At 35.5% G+C, this 17,019-nt stretch overlaps 1 protein-coding gene, 1 non-coding gene and 1 pseudogene across 7 annotated transcripts in view; 1 reads left to right on the top strand and 2 right to left on the bottom strand.

Annotated features, from left to right (window-relative positions):
• ASH1L (ASH1 like histone lysine methyltransferase) overlaps positions 1-17,019 on the top strand; it is a 320,979-nt gene that overhangs the window by 7,833 nt on the left and 296,127 nt on the right. The gene's annotated exons all lie outside the window — the stretch shown is intronic.
• Positions 10,049-11,394, bottom strand: LOC101438053 (protein FAM217A pseudogene; annotated as a pseudogene).
• Positions 14,284-14,386, bottom strand: LOC111761736 (U6 spliceosomal RNA). The gene has a single exon (XR_002795009.1). It is a non-coding gene; the product is annotated as a U6 spliceosomal RNA (small nuclear RNA).

Below are 17,019 nucleotides of genomic sequence, written 5' to 3'. Positions count from 1 at the left end.
GTTGCATACTTAAATATGAACAGTGTTGTAGAGCATAGGTTATCATGATTAGTAGAAACATTGTAGAAAAAGTAAATATTGCAATTTAGTTATGAAGAAGAATCAGATTACAGAGATTTTAAGTGATTGATACTAAAGAAGAATTTAGATACATGCTTTTTCCTTCCACAAAAGTCAGATGAATGTGAGTGCCATCATTAGTGAAAGTTTGGCTGCCTTTTTTTTTTTTTGGTTGTGTGTTCTTGTTTTTTTTTTAATTTAAAAAAATTTTTTATTGAAGTTTATCATTCATGAACACACACATAAACAATAAGTGTATAGTAAAGATTGTGAACTTATAAAATAAACATACATAACATCACACAGGGGTCTCATACACCACCCCTCCAAAAGTTTGGTTAACTTTTAATATTTTTTAAATTTATTTTTAAAAGATACATAGATCACACAAAAATTTTTTTTAAAAAATTTAAAATATATTATTGGTTAACTTTTGTAATGGCTTATGCTCTATAGTTCTGCAGTAAGTAAATTATGACTCTTTGATTTAATCTTCTGGTTCAACATTTTGCTCAACCTGTTTTCCACACTTGTTACCACATCGCATCTCATTCAAACAGTTTTATTTGCACTAAGACCACAAGAGGACAGTGTGCCAGATTATAATGTAGCTGTGTTATGGCTTCTTGGTATAAATCACATAATTTGGAATGTAGGAAAGAATCATTCTTTAAGGTTACAAGTTTTTTTAAAAATTCAACACTGCTGAGAATGAAAGCTCCAAAGTTTAAATATTTGCTACTGTTGGAAGCCTAATGGGGCTGAATGGAGTAATTTAAAAAATTTGGCTTTGAAAGAAGAAACAAATAACTGACATCAAGAAGGGGAAATGAATCAATCATGTGTAATTATTACTGGGTAATCATTTGTAATATAAAGGTCTTCAAAGAAGACTTGATAACACAGTTTGGGAAGTTAAAATTTAGATGCAGAGCAGGTAAAAGAAAAAAGAGCAATCACCCTTTAAACCATAATGAATTAGAGCCCTCAGTTAATTATATAAATATTATACACACATATGTTTAACTGTCAGGAAAAAAAGTCAGATAACTTTAGAACAAGGTCAGGGTTTAATTCAGTTTAACAAGTGTTTAATTTCATTCATTCATTCATTCATTCATTCATTCAACCAACAAAGATTTTTTTGAATGCTTACTTCACACCCATTCTGTGCTGGATGTTGGGAAAACAGACGTGCAGTTTTTTGCCACAAAGAATTCTGAGTCCAGGAAGAGGAACATCATGCTAACAAACATTACAATACAATATAATACATTTGTCCAAGGTAGATGAGAGAGAAATTAACTCTATAGGGAGAAAGGAAAGGTTAAGGATAACCTTTTATACCTGAGAAGAGCTGGATTTTAAAGAATTAGTAGTTCTTTAGTAAGGCATAGAGAGGGCATCGAGTTAGAAGATCATCTACAAAGGTATAAAAATTAATGTGACATAGCAGAATGAGTACAGTGGACTGTAATTTGGATCAGTACACTTTCAACACATGTTGATTTCCTATGTCTTCAGTGCTATATAAGGTTGGCATTTGTACTTAGAGATCATCAATCAAATAAAGATAGAAATATGTTTAATATACTCAGAAAAGTATATCATTACAGTTAAAGGTACTTTCTAGCAAAGATAAAAATTAAGGAAATAGTCTCATTATGCTTTAGGTACACAGAAAAATTTTAATAGAATCCATGCCAGTCTCAGTAATCCAGTTAATCAGCCCTTGTTTATAATAGGTTAAATTAAAAAAAAAAAAGAGGATAATTACTTTTTCTAATAAAGAACAAGTTTCTTAGCATCTACATTGGTATATTTCCCCCCAGTGTGCCCAAATAGTGGTTAAGATCATGGACTCTGAAGTCAGATTGACTGTGCTCAGATCCCAGTTTTGCTGCTTACTGGCTGTGTAATCTTTTGCATAGTACTTACTGTTTTTAGTTTTCATGACTGTAAAATGATGATGATGATGATACCTATAGCATAGGTCATTGTAGGATCAAAGAAGATAATATGTATAAAGTTCTTAGCATACTGTATGGTATGTATATATTAGCTCTTGGTTATTTTTCTTCTTCATTTCTTGAAAGAACTGTTTTTTTAAGCATGCATATTAATAAAGCATACAGTTTATCCAAAATGTACGTCAGTGGTATTTGGTATAATCACATAGTTGTACATTCATCACTTCAGTCATTGTTAGAGCATTTTTACTATTTCAACCACAATAATAAAACAGACAAAAAAAAATGCAAACAAAATTCTTCACCTCTCAATTTCTCTGCTTCCCCTGAATTACATAGCTGCTATTTCTGGCTGTTCTTGCACATTTATTTATTTTTAAGCAGTTTTACTGAGATATATTCACATACTATACCCTCTACCCAGAAGTATATAATCAATGCCTTTTATTTATTTATTTATTTTATTTTTTGTTCCTCTCCCCTTCCCCCCCCCCAGTTGTCTGCTTTCTGTGTCCATTCGCTGTGTGTTCTTCTGTGACCGCTTCCATCCTTAGCAGCAGCACCAGGAATCTGTGTTTCTTTTTGTTGCATCATCTTGTGTCAGCTCTCCGTGTGTGCGGTGCCATTCTTGGGCAGGCTGCACTTTCTTTCGCGCTGGGTGGCTCTCCTTACGGGGCGCACTCCTTGTGCGTGGGACTTCCCTATGCAGGGGACACCCCTGTGTGCCACGGCACTCCTTGTGCGCATCAGCATTGTGCATGGGCCAGCTCCACATGGGTCAAGGAGGTCCGGGGTTTGAACTGTGGACCTCCAATGTGTTAGGCAGATGCCCTATCCATTGGGCCAAGTCTGCTTCCCATCAATGCCTTTTAGTATAATCACAATGTTGTGTATTTATCACCGCAAAAAATTTTAGAACAATTTCATTACTCCAAAAAGAAAACCCCCACACTCCTTAACAGTCACCTCTCAATCCCTCTATCCTGCCCCAGCCTTGCATAACCAATAATCTAATTTCATCCTTGTAAATTGATATATAGTTACATTTTATATAAATATAAACAGTTTTACTGAGATAGATTCACATACCATACAATCTATCCTAAGTGTCTGTCAATCACTTTTTATTTTATTTTATTCCCCCACACCTATTTGTTGTTTTTGTGCTCACTGTCTGTTTTCTGTGTCCATTCACTGTGTTCTCTCTGTGTCTGCTTGTGTTTTCCTCTCAACTTTCTCTTTAGAAGGCACTGGGAACCAATCCTGGGACCTCTGGTGTGGGAGAGAGGCACTCAGTTGCTTGAGCCATCTCATCTCCCTGATCTGCTGCATCTCTCACTGTCTCTCATCTTCTGCTGCACCAGCTCTCCACGGTGTGGACCAGCTTGCCTTCACCAGGAAACCCTGGGAATCGAACCTGGGCCTCCCATATGGTAGATGGGTGCCTAATAGCTTGAACCACATCTGCTTCCCTGTCAATTACTTTTAGTATAATCACAGTGTACATTCATCACCACAAATTTAAGAACTGTTTAAGAACAGCCAATTGCCTCCCTAATATATATTTCCAGTAGGAGATAAGATATGTAAAATACATTTTAGCAACTGTATATAAATAATTACATGTGTACATATATTTTCTAATTCTCAGTTTTTAGGATACATTATTTTAGGTATTTTTTAAAGATACCTCATTTTAGATAATTTTAGGATATCTTTTTTCACATGTTAACTTCTAATTTTGTATTTTTCCACTTAATTCCATCCTAGGATTTTGTGTTTGGCTTCTTTTTACCTGTCAAGGACTTGTCTCCAAAGTGAACAGGAATATATCTTAACTTAGTGCATTTTTCTTGAGTGGAGAACCTTTATAATTCTTTGGACTAAATTGGATTTAGTTCTGATACCCCTCTTAAAGCTTATCAGTATCTCCCTTGTTTCTTAGGCACACAGTGTTGTCTTCTATAGCAGAGCTCATCTCTTTTACCAACTTATTTCATGTGATTCAGAAACAAGACGAACATGTATTTATTGAGTGTTTACTATGTGCCAGTCACTATTCCAGACACTGGGGGTACAGTGATGAACAAAATAATGTTATATTTAGGACATTATAATTTTGGCATTTTCCTATTCTAATATAAGATCTTTTGGTATTGCTGTAACATACTGCTCCCATCATCTTACGTATGGTTCAAGCAAGACGTCTATCACCCTTCTCTAGAGATTCCTGAAGGAATGTCCTGGGATATAATTGTTTTTGTGCTAGAGCAAATCAACTCTAGAGCAAAAATCTCTTCTTCTTTAGGAATTCATATTGTAAGCCTATGTTTTGCCTGTCAGCAGTTAGTCCTTTGGTATATAAATTAAGTCCTTTGTTTGGACTCAAATAAAAACCAGCATTGTGCTTCCTGTGCTTCTGGCAGAAGGGCTATTCATTCATTCAACAGTTATTTCTTGTATACTGATTATGTCAAGTACTGTTCTAAGCCCAAGGGATACAGTAATGAATAAAACAAACAAACCACTGCCCTCATAGTGCTTACTCTAGTGAGCAAGATAGATATTAAATAGATGGTTATTTTATCATTTTCCATAATAAATGATGTAAAGGAAATGTAAACTAGGAAAGGGGATTTTGGGTGGTTAGGGAAATCCTCTTAGGAAGTGATATTTGAACAGAGACCTTAATGATACCGAAGGACTAATCCATGCAAGTATTTGGGGGACAAATATAAGTCCCGAGGTAGGAGTATGCTTGTTATGTTCAAGGAATAGCAACAGGCAGGATCAAAATAAGCAAGGTGGAGAAAAAATGATAGCAGATAGTTTGAAGAGGTAGCCAAGGGCTAGATAATATTGAGACTTTATAAGCTTTAACTAGGTGTCTAGGTTTTATTCTAGGTTTCATAGGAAGTATTAGAAGGTTTTGACCTGATCTAATTTATACACTTTGAAAGATTTAAGCGGATAATAAGAATGGTGGATATAGTGTAACCAATTGGGAGACTATTGAGATAGTTGAGGCAAGAGATGATGATGGATTGAACCTAGGTTATTACCAGGAAGGTAGATTTGGGATATATGTGTATATATATATATTTTGCTGCTGGAGTTTTTTTTTTTAAGATTTATTTTTAAAAAATTTATTTATTCCCCCCCCTTGCAGTTTGCTTGCTGTCTCCTTTCTGTGTCCATTTGCTGTATGTTCTTCTGTGTCTGCCCTTTGTTGCGTCATCTTGCTGTGTCAAGGCTCCATGGCACAGGCTGTCAGCGCTCCATGGGTGGGGGCCCGCTTGCCTTAACAAGGAGGCCCTGGGACATGAACCCAGGGCCTCCCGTATGGTAGATGGGAGTCCAGTCGATTGAGCCATAGCTGCTTTCCTGGGATATATTTTGAAGGTGGTGGATTGGATGTGGATCTTGAGTAAAGAGGTGGAGGGTAACTCCATTGATGGCTTGAGCAGCCAGATGCTATTTACTAACATAAGGAACATTGTGTGAGAAGCACGTTGTAGAAAGTGGGAAGTAGAGAAATGAAGAACTTCTTTGGATATACAGACTTTGAGATTTCTGTTAAATGTTTCAGGTTGAGCTGTTGAATAGGCAGTTTGGATGTACACGTCTCAAGGTCAAGGTAAATATAAATTTGGGAGTTGATCAGTTTCTGTAGCTATTTAGATCCATGGAACTAGATGAGATTACTTGGAGAGTGAGTGTAGATGGAAAAGAGATGAAGTTCTTGGACTCAGTTGTGGAGTATTTTTGACACATAGAATTTATCTATGTGAATTTATCATAGAATTTATCAGCAATTTCAGGGCTAAAAGAGAATTTTTAAATAATTTTAGGAGTAATATCTTCCTGGCTAAGATTACCTAAAAAGTACTAGTCAAGAGGTAATAGACAATACCAGAATAAAAATAAAAACAAAACAAAACCTGTAAAACATTATGACACAAAGAGTGAATAATATAATTATAAAATCATTTCATCAGTTTTAACTAAGGTACCACTGTAATGTAAGATGTCAGTAATAGGGAAAACTATATGTGAGGGGTTGTATACGGGAACTCTACTTTCTGCATGATTTTTCTTTAAACCTACAAATGCTTTCATAAAGTAGAAATTTTTAAAAGATAATAGACAAAAATAGTTGATTTATCTGTTAAATAGTTCTTTTATTATGTCTCAGAGATGCAGAACACTCATTTTCATATGAAATTAAGAACCAGAGTGCTTATTTCTATTCGATTACTCTGAGAAGATGACCATAATGGCCATTACCTTTCTAGATATCCATCATGGAGGACCAAATGTGGTAAAGCAAATAAATGCAGATTTTTAAAGGAATATTTATTTCTCCCTCCCTCTCGTTGTGTGTGCTTGCTGTGTCATTTGTTGTATGCTCTCTGTGTCTGCTTGTCTTCTCTTTAGGAGGCACCAGGAACTAAACCCGGGACCTCCCATGTGGGAGAGAGATGCTCAATTGCTTGAGCCACCGCCACTCCCTGCTTTGTTGTATATAAATGCAGATTTATAAAATAATGAATTAGGCATCAAAAGACATGAAGTGTACCCATTAAGATAACCATTTCTGGCTTTGATAATTTACAGAGAAAGAATGAGATCAAGCTGTCTCTTATTTTTTATTTAGTTTATTACTGGGCATTGTCAAGCCTTGCTTTAGAGAAACCAGTTTTCATCTGTGGGCTTCATGAGTGAACACATCTAATATCTTAGAATATATGTATAAGATCCAATACTGTAAGTATTAAAGACATGATGTAGTTTAGATTGACTCATGTTTGGGACATATTTTCTAAGTGTGTGTAAGGATCTTTTTGAATGTATGTGATATCAGAAGTTGAAAAGAGCAGAAATAACTGCTAATAAAGGGAGTCACAACATGTAGATTATTTATTGTTGATTTAAAACTCATCAAAGATCCTCTTAGTTCATGTACAAAACAGATATTCTTTTGCATGATTACATGACCTCACCATTGCCAGCCCACCTTCATCATTAGAAAAATATAGGGCCTATCTGTTGAATTGGCACTATGCCTTTAAAGGTCAGCAGTTTTTGACCCTGTCCTAGAGGAGAAATTAAGTCCAGAATATTGATGGGGAACATTTCTAGTTATATTCCCCAATGTTTATCTGACTTCTTATTGTTTTATATAAATTACCAGGGATTAAGGATCCTTATTTATAATTTCTTTTTCCCAACTCAAAGTTGGAATAACTGCATGTATTAGAAGGGCAGTTCTTCTCCAAGAAGATGGTGTTGTTAAATACTACCCCAAATTTCCAGATAGCTTATAGTCCATACAATCATCTTTTTAAGTAGAACTGAGATATTTAAAATAGTAATTTGAGTTGGGATTCAGATAAATCTTTAAAATATTTCCAGATGAATCTATTCCACAAGAATCTGGAAACTGTTTACTGAGGCTTTGAGAGTTAGAACTAGGTGGTTAAAAATGACCACTTGTTTCATGGACATCTATGCTGTTACCTTATCTTAGAAACTGGCCTTTAAAGCAGAGCATCTTAACTCTTCTTTGGTGGTGGTGTGATGGTCATGGACCTCATTAAGAATATGATAAAACCTTTACACTCTTCCCCAGTAAATGTACTTATGAACATAAGTTTTTTGGTATCGATATTTTTTGGGTATTCATAAGCAGTTTTGATTCTAGGCCAGGAATCCCTAGTTCATAAGCATTTTAATTATGAATGTTAAGGAATGACAGTTGCATTCTTTACCTGCTCTTCAACAAAAATTGCTCTTAAAAATACATCTAAACCAGGGGTTCTTAAACTTTTTTGTTCCAAGGACCCCTTTGCCAGTTGGGTGATTATACTGTGTGTTATTTAATAAATATATCTCACCCACACCAACACGTCCCCACAAGAATAATGTTTTTTGAATTTCAGTTCAAGCTCACAGACTCTTTGTTAAGAACCCCTGAATTCTAAACTTATGTAAAGAGGGTGGTGATTTGGTATAAAAAGATGTATAGTAAGTGGTAGTCTATGGCATAGAAACAAAGAGGAGTGGAATTTATTAAGAAAATGACTAGTTTTGGAATAATTGGTCAGAAAGTGTGTCCAGAAGTTATTGGTTAGTTTTCTAAGTTTTAAGTAGGTATGAACAAAACAACAACAATAGCAAAAAAACTTTCAGAGGTGTGTACAAATAATGGGTACTTATATAAAATAAAAAAAAAATGTTTTTAATGAATTTTTGTATAATTATCAAACTAATAAGAATTCTCTAATGGATCAATCAGTATAGACATGTATATAAGATTAAATTTTTCCTTTGCCTTAATTCCTGAACTTCCCCCTAAGGTAATAATGCTATCAATTAGTATATAGCAGTTCATACTTTTTTTCTGTTCGCATACACGTACATATGTTTCTTTCCTACTCTTTACACATGTGATTGATCATGCTTGCCTTTTCATTGAAAAATAGCAGGTATGGCTGTATAATTGTGTGTGTGTTTATAATCATTTTTAAAATTCATTTTGCAAAATTCTGCCTTTTGATTGGAGAATTTTTTAAACCATTTGCATTTGAAGTAATTACTGATGAGGGGATTATTTCTGTCATTTTGCTATTTTTTTTTTCTTTTACCTTTTCTGTTCCTCATTTCTTCCATTATGGCCTCCTTTTGTACTTAATTGCTTTTTTTGTAGTGTACTGTTTTGAGTTCTCTCTCATTTTTTTTTTTTTTTTTTAAGACTTATTTATTTCTCCTCACCCCCTCATTGTTTGCAGTTGCTGTGTCTGTTTGTTGTGTGCTGGTCTTTTTTTTTAGGAGGTATCAGAAACAGAACCCAGGACCTCTGATGTTGGAGGGAGGTGCCAAATTGTTTGAGCCACCTCTGCTCCTTGCTTTGTTGTGTCTCTCATTATGTTTTCCTCATTTTTGTTACATTATCTCGTATCAGCTTATTGAGCCTTCCTATTGCATCAGATTACTCTCTTGCTCATCTTCTTTAGGAGACATCAGGAACTGAACCTGGGACATCCCATGTGGTAGGCCGGAGCTCAGTCGCTTGAGCCACATCTGCTTCCCCTCATTTACTTTTGTGTATGTATTTTAGTTGTTTTCTTAGTGGTTACCTTGGAGATTACAATTATTGTATCTTTAATTTATAACAGTCCGGTTGAAATGATACCAACTTAGCTTCAATAGCAAAAATTGGATCCTCCAATCCAGATCCATCACCTCCCCACTTATGTTGTCACAAATAATGACTTTATACATTGACTGCTTATTGACATAGATTTATAGTTTTTCTATGAATTTGTCTTTTAAATCATGTAGGAAATAAAAAGAGGAGTTATAAGCCAAAAATACAATTATACTGACTTTTGTATTTTCTTACCTAGTTACAGTTACCAATAATCTTTATTTTTACATGCTTTCAAGTTACCATCTGGTGTCCTTTATTTTCAACTTGTAGCAATCCCTTTAGCATTCCTAATAGGACAGGTCTACTAGCAGTGAATCCCCCTACCTCTTTTGTTTTTTTTTTTAAATCTGGGAATGTCTTAATTTCTTCTTCATTTTTGAAAGATATAGAATTTCTAGTTGACAGTTTTTTCCTTCCAGCAGCCTTGTACAGAACTAGTTGTTTCTCTCACTGTTTTCAGGTATCTCACTTTGTCCTTCGCATTTAGCAATTTGATTTTTTTAATGTCATTTATTGATGGGAAATAAATCAGAACAAAGGAACATTCTTCTTGATATAGTGACTTAGTTTACTAAGTGAAGCAGTTCTTCGAAACATACAAAGGACTATCAAATATGTCATTATAAGAAGCTCTGGAATTTATAGAGACTTCTCTGCAGTGATTTTCATGAGTTTTTTCCCATGTCATATTACACAGTTGTTTCCTGTGGGTGTGCGTTTAATGCCAGTATCTCAGAAGAAAAAGCCATATTTTAGCTCGGTTTCTTGGAATAGGTTTGCTGATGATGAGATATGTGAAAGAAAGTTATTTTTGTTCAGTGGGTGAGCATTTATCCTTTGCTGTAATTGAAAATGATAAAAAGTTCAACTTTTCAATATAAAATGGTCTGTTAATACTGTATATTTTCAGCAAAGTTTTTTTTTGGTCCTTGGTATCTTAATTTCTTACCTCTGGTTTTTGGGAAAAGATAAAGGTACAGGTGAAATTGTTATTGGAGACCTTGGTGGCACACATCTTGTTGAGACAATTTTATCCAGTGATTGTGTTGTTTGTGTAGTTGTGGGCTTGCTGGAGAATTCTTGGCATGGATTTTAAATGGCGCTCTTGGAATTCTTATAAAGTTGTCATAAGTTGCATTCAGTTATTTTGTAGTGGATGGACTTTTTAGGAACGATGGTCTAGTATTCCATTTATATTTTCCAGCATTGCTCCAATTCCATTTTGAAGCATTTTGTTTACTCTAGCAGGAACCAGAATTATTTTTTCTTTTTTCTTGACTTTTATCTACAGAAGATGTCTGAAAACTCTAAAAGAATCAGAAAGTTTCGACTGCCTCACTTTGGGTATAGCATTGGAGGATGAGGGTCATTCAGTAATTGCTAAAGTAAAGAAGTTATTGTAATTTATATTCTTGGCCTCTCTTTTTGTATAGTCATGTGTATTCTTTCCATTTCCAGTAAATGAGTTATCAAATGTTTAATAGAGCTTTGTGGGGACTCCACTGTTGCTTTCCAATTTTCAGATTTTGAGAAGGCTAATTTGTGCAAATCCAGAGTATTAAAAGGTGGAGGGAGAAAATCAGGATGTGGGAATATTCAATACTTCACTTGTTTCCTCTGTGAAATATTCTTCAAAGTTTTCCATTGTTTCTGCTTTAAGTTCAGATCCATCTTTTTAAAAGAACTGAGTAGAGTATTACTTGTTTTTTCATTTTCTGATAAATCACTTTCATCTGTTACATTTTTTTCTACACTGCTGTTTTCAGTATTTCAAATTCCAGTTTGGAGCAGGAAAAATTTCACCATTGTTGTTTTCTGTTGCTGAACACAAGCTACTATGAGGCTTATGTCTGTCTTTAAAAAAGTTTCCATTGGCATACGGCCAGCAGAGACGTAATGGCATCTGTTGTTGCAGTCCAGGATGAGAACCAACTTGCTTATCAACTGACGCACTTGTCAGTGTGTGGTTCAGAGCAAAGAGCCTTGTGGAATTATTGGATACGTTAAAGCCACTTTCGATGGAAAATTTTTGGAAATCCCTGTTCTCCAACTTTCTAGCTGAAATAGCCCCTTTTTTACTATTCTGTATTTATTTTTGAGCATGCTCTGACAAATTAATTCTAGCATCAGTTGCTCTACTGCATTCAGCATTCGTTTGATGTAAATCTTTCACTGTTTTCTAGAGTTGATTATGTAAGTTTTTGCTTGAGTTTTCAATGTTTTTGTGGAGGGAGGGAATGACCGATAGAGTTGTCTCTGCCATTTTCACCCATTCCTCTCTGGCCTATACATATAACTTGTGTATCTTTTCTTATTAGAAAAGAATATTCTATTCTTAGAAGAATAATTTTGTATGTATTTTCTCCCAGTCTATTATTGATCTTTCGATTTTGTTTACCTTGTCTTACCATACAGAGCTGTAATGCTTATATATATAATCAAATCTGACATTATTTCCTTTGTGTCTTCCAGTATCCTGATTTAAAGCCGTAAAAATATTCACAAATATTCTTCAAATACTTACATTTTTATTTATGAATATAGTGCTTAAATTCATAACAAATTATTTTTGATATGACATGAAGAGTGGGTCTAGCTTTGTTTTCTTCCAGTGGAGAGCCAGTTATGACAACATGCAGTGACATATATCAGATATATCAGCTTTTTTGCCAAATAGAAATCTATTAATTGAAAAAATGTTCCCACAAGACTACCAGTAGCCTATACTCTGCTGGAATATCTTTTTCCACACTGTATGTTTTCTGTTCCTCAATTACTCCATTATTGTCTTTTTTTAAATTTAGTTGCTTTTTTTTTTTTTTTTAAAGATTCATTTTTCATTTATTTCTCTCCCCTCCCCCCAAAGTTATCTGCTCTCTGTCCACTTGCTGTGTTTTCTTCTGTGTCTGCTTGTATTCTTGTCAGGGGCACTGGGAATCTGTGTTCTTTTTTTTGTTGTGTCATCTTGCTGCGTCAGCTCTACATGTGTGTGGTGCCATTCCTGGGCAGGTTGCACTTTTTTTCATGCGGGGTGGGTCTCCTTATGGGGTGCACTTCTTGCGCATGGGGCTCCCCTACATGGGGGACACCCCTGTGTGGCATGGCACTCCTTGCACGCAGCAGCACTGAAGGTGGGCCAGCTCACCACATGGGTCAGGAGGCCCTGGGTTTGAGCCCTGGACCTCCCATGTGGTAGGCGGACGCTCTATCAGTTGAGCCAAATCTGCTTCCCTTTAGTTGCTTTTTGTAATGTACCATTTTGATTTCTTTTTTTTCTCTATTTTTAAAGTAACTACCTTTGTAATTACATTTAATATCTTAAACTAATAACTTAGTTTCAGTAGTATACAAACTCTTTACTCATATATTTTCTTACATCCTTATACATTGTATGCCCATTAGCATATCTTCTAAATGTTATTTTACACATTTGCCTGTTAAGTTATATAGGGTGGAAAAAGCAGTTTCAAATCAAAGGTAAAATAATACAGGATTTTAAATTACCAATGTAGTTAGTCTTTACTCATATTCTTTGTTTCCTTTTATGGCCTTGAGTTAATGTCTAGTGGCTTTTTATTTCAGCCTGAAGGACACTCTAGCATTTTTTGTAGAGCAGATCTTGTAATGAATTCTTTTAGCTTCTGTTTATCTATAAATCTGGTCATTTCTCCTTCCTTTTTTTTTCATTTTAAATACAACTTATTGAAGTAAAGCATTCATACATGAACATACATAAACAATATGTATATGGACTAATAGTTGTGAACTTACAAAACAAACATACATAACATCATATAGGGCTCCCATACATCACTCCACCATTAACACTTTGTGTTGTTGGGAAACACTGGTAACATTATAAAAGAGCTTCTTCAAAGTGTTACTGTTAACTATAGTCCTTATCTTACCTTTGGTGTGTTTTTTTCCCCCAACCCACCCTACTATTATTTTTATTCATAAACCATACACTTTATCTAAAGTATACAATCAGCCCTGAACAAGATTTCCAAGTGGTAGAGTGATATCTAGCTTTCTTAGGAACTGCCAAACAGACTTCTTCATTTTTGAGAGATAATTTTGATAGATTATCAAAGATAGCAAGATAGAATTCTTGCTTGATAGTTTTTTTCCTTAAGAACTTTAAATATGCCAGCCCACTGTCTTTTGTCCTCCATGGTTTCTCATGCAAAATCGTCTATTAATCTTAGCAGGGATTCCTTGCATGTAACAAGCTGCTTCTCTCTTGCTGCTTTCAGAATCCACTTTTTCTTTGAATTTTTGACAGTTTCACTGTAATGTGTCTTGGTGTGGATCTCTTAAAGAGTCTACCCTGCTAAGAGGTCATTGAGCTTCCTGAATGTGGATGTTCGTGTTTTTCATCAGATTTCGGCAGTTTTGGACGATTGCTTTTTCAAGTACTGTATTGGTCAGCCAAGGGGGTGCTGATGCAAAGTACCAGAATTCTGTTGGCTTTTATAAAGTGTATTTATTTGGGGTAGAAGCTTACAGTTACCAGGCCCTAAAGAATCCAACTCAAGGTACCATAAGAGGTATTTTCTCACCCAACCCATGTGTTGATACGTGTTATCCACTGAAGGGGACTGAGACTCAATGCTGTCACACTCTAATGGCATGGTTGAATCAAAGCCTTAATCTTTACATAATTTAATCAGATATCTCAGCTGAATCTAATACAATCAAAGGATATCATGTAAGGAGGAACAGAACAGTTTACAAACAATCAAATATCGTTTTTGGAATTCATAAATAATATCAAACTGCCACAAGTACTTTTTTTTTTTTAGTTTTTTTAATAGTCTTTTTTTTTAAAGAATACATAGATTACAAAAAATGTTACATTAAAAAATATAAGTGGATCCCACACACCCACCCAACCCCACTTCTCCCAGATAACAACCTCTTTCATCATTGTGGCACATTCATTGCATTTGGTGAGTACATTTTGGAGCATTGCTGCACCGCATGGATTATAGTTTACATTGTAGTTTACACTTTCACCCAGTACATTCAGTGGGTTATAAAAATATGAAACACTTCATGAATTTGTGTGTCATCCTTGTGCAGGTGCCATGCTAATCTCTGTATTGTTCCAATTTAGTATATGTGCTGCCAAAGCAAGCACCACAAGTACTTTTTCTATCCCTTTCTCTCTTCTCATTCTGGGACTCCAGTGATACATGTAATGGTGTGCTTGATGGTATCCCACAGGTCCCTCAGGCTTTGTTCATTTTTCTTCATTGTTTTTTCTTTCTGCTTCTCACACTGTGTAATTTCAATTGTCTTGTCTTATGGATGCTGATTCTTTCATCTGCCTGTTTAAATCTCCTGTTGAGTGCATTTAATGAGTTTTTCTTTTCAGGTACTTCGCTTTGCGGTTTCAAAATTTCTATTTGTTCTTTTTCATAAATCCTTTTTCTCTATTTTGTTTAGACAGTGTTTTCCTACCTTTTTTTTTTCCCCATTCTTTGTGTAAGGATTCCTTTAACTCTGAATATAATCAAGACAATTGATTTAACATCTAACTACTGAAGTATGGTTTACTCAGGGATAGTTTCTGGTAAATTCTTTTTTCTTGTGAGTAATCTATTCTTTCTTGTTTCTTGGTGTGTTTTGTAATTTTTTGTTGAGAACTGGACTTCTGAGTAACATGTTGTTACTGTTTTTGTTGCTGTTAAGAGCTGGAGCTGTCAATGTGTGACTTTTCCATACTATTTTTGCTCCCAAACAGGGAATGGAAAGAGAAAAAAGGGGGGAAAAAGTAGGTATTTCCTCTTTATGACTCATCTGCACCTTTTCCCTTGTGGGCATTTGGAACTATGACTGCCTTCAGAGCTCATCACCCCAGTGATCTGAAGTAGGTGATCAAAGCAATGATCACAGATTAGAAACCCCCTCCCCTACACACACCCACACACTTACACACACACACACACCGGATATTAGAGGATTAGGTTCTTAACAGCCCATCCTAGCACCAGCAAACTGTACCAGGAGCCTGGACTGCAGTCACCACTGCTTCCTGCCACATGATGGGGGGATTGATGATCTGGGGGATAGAGGATTATAGCTGCTGCAGGGAGGGAGAAATTCACTGATATATTTAACAGTTTCCAGCCTCCTCTCCCAGGTCCTCCCTAGATGCTGCACAATTTTCCACTAGACTCTTTGAGTTGCAAAATAATTGATTCTGACAGTTTTGCCAGTAGTTGTTTTGGTGAAGGGATTGATCCTAGAGCTTTCTGTCTCCTTCCCGTCATTTCCCAATACATTGTTGAGACTGGCTTTTTTCAATAAGCATAATGTTTTCAAGGTTCATCTGTGTTGTAGCAAAAATCAAAACTTCATTCCTTTTTATATGCCCAGTAATATTACATTGTATGGATATATCACATTTTATTTATCCTCTCATTTTGATAAACATTTGGGTTGTTAGCACTTTTGGCTATTATAAATATAGTGCTGTATGTAAGTTTTTTCGTGGATTCAAGTTTTCATTTTTCTTGGGACTATTCCTAGAAGTGATATTGCTGAATCATATGATAACTGTTTAACGTTTTGGGGAACTGCCAGATTATTTTCTAAAGGGGTTACACTGTTTTACATTCCCATCAGTAAATTTCTCCACAGAAAAAATTTTAAAATAAATATAGAATATTTACAATGTGAAGTGACTCTTCTGTATAGTGTACAACTATATGCTCTTGGCCCTGTTGTCAGGTCCTACCCATTGTCAAGATGGACAAATTTGGGAAGCTGATTTGGCTCAACTGATAAGAGCATCTGCCTACCACATGGGAGGTCCAGGGTTCAAACCTAGGGCTTCCTGACCCGTGAAGTGAGCTGGACCATGCAGTGCTGATGCGCACAAGGAGTGCCCTGATATGCAGGGGTGTCCCCCGTGTAGGGGAGCCCCACGCGCAAGGAGTGCGCCCTGCAAGGAGAGCCACCCCTTTCGAAAAAAGTGCAGCCCACCCAGGAGTGATGCTGCACACACAGAGAGCTGATGCAGTAAGATGCCACAACAAAAAGAGACATAGATTCCTGGTGCCACTGACAAGAATCAAAGAGGACACAGAAGAACACACACAGCAAATGGGCACAGAAAGCAGACAATGGGGTGGGGGAAGGGAGGAGAAATAAATTTTAAAAATCTTTAAAAAAAAAAAGATGGACAAATTTTTCTAATGTAACTTTTACTTTCATCCTCCTGCCATTTTAGAATTTCCTTGGGATAGAGGTCAATGTCCCTGTACATTCCTTATAACCACCCCCCCAAATACCTTTTTAAAAACAAAATTGTAGTTATGTGTTAACTTTACTTTTTAGGAAGAGCTGAGATTCGATTAGATTATCTGTCTGGCAGTCAATGATTTTAATTTTTTATTAAGATTTATCCTTGGGACTGTATATTTTCCCCCTTGTGGCTTCCTCATTGTAAATTTATGTCTTTTACTTCCGTCTCCTGTTCAAAGTTTCTGAAAGTGATTTGTTGATATAATCATCTTTTCTTGGTCCTGAGACAGTCTGAAATTAGTCAATACTACAAATTGATAATTACATGTAAAGTGGTAGTATTTTGTTGTTTTTTTTTCCCCCTGAAAATGTGGTCTTTGAATTCATTTAAGCCTCTTAAAATCACTGGCATTTTGGAATTTGAGAAATATTTGTAGTCTATAAATAGAAGCATATGAAAATAACTAGATTTATTGGAGATTAGTACTTTGAAAGTTAGAACTCAGTGATTGAAGTGTTCTG

The sequence above is a fragment of the Dasypus novemcinctus genome, chromosome 13 (assembly GCF_030445035.2).
Source record: "Dasypus novemcinctus isolate mDasNov1 chromosome 13, mDasNov1.1.hap2, whole genome shotgun sequence".
NCBI classification, from domain to species: domain Eukaryota; kingdom Metazoa; phylum Chordata; class Mammalia; order Cingulata; family Dasypodidae; genus Dasypus; species Dasypus novemcinctus.
Note: the sequence above shows the minus strand (reverse complement) of the source record. Positions and strands in the feature narration are given on the sequence as shown.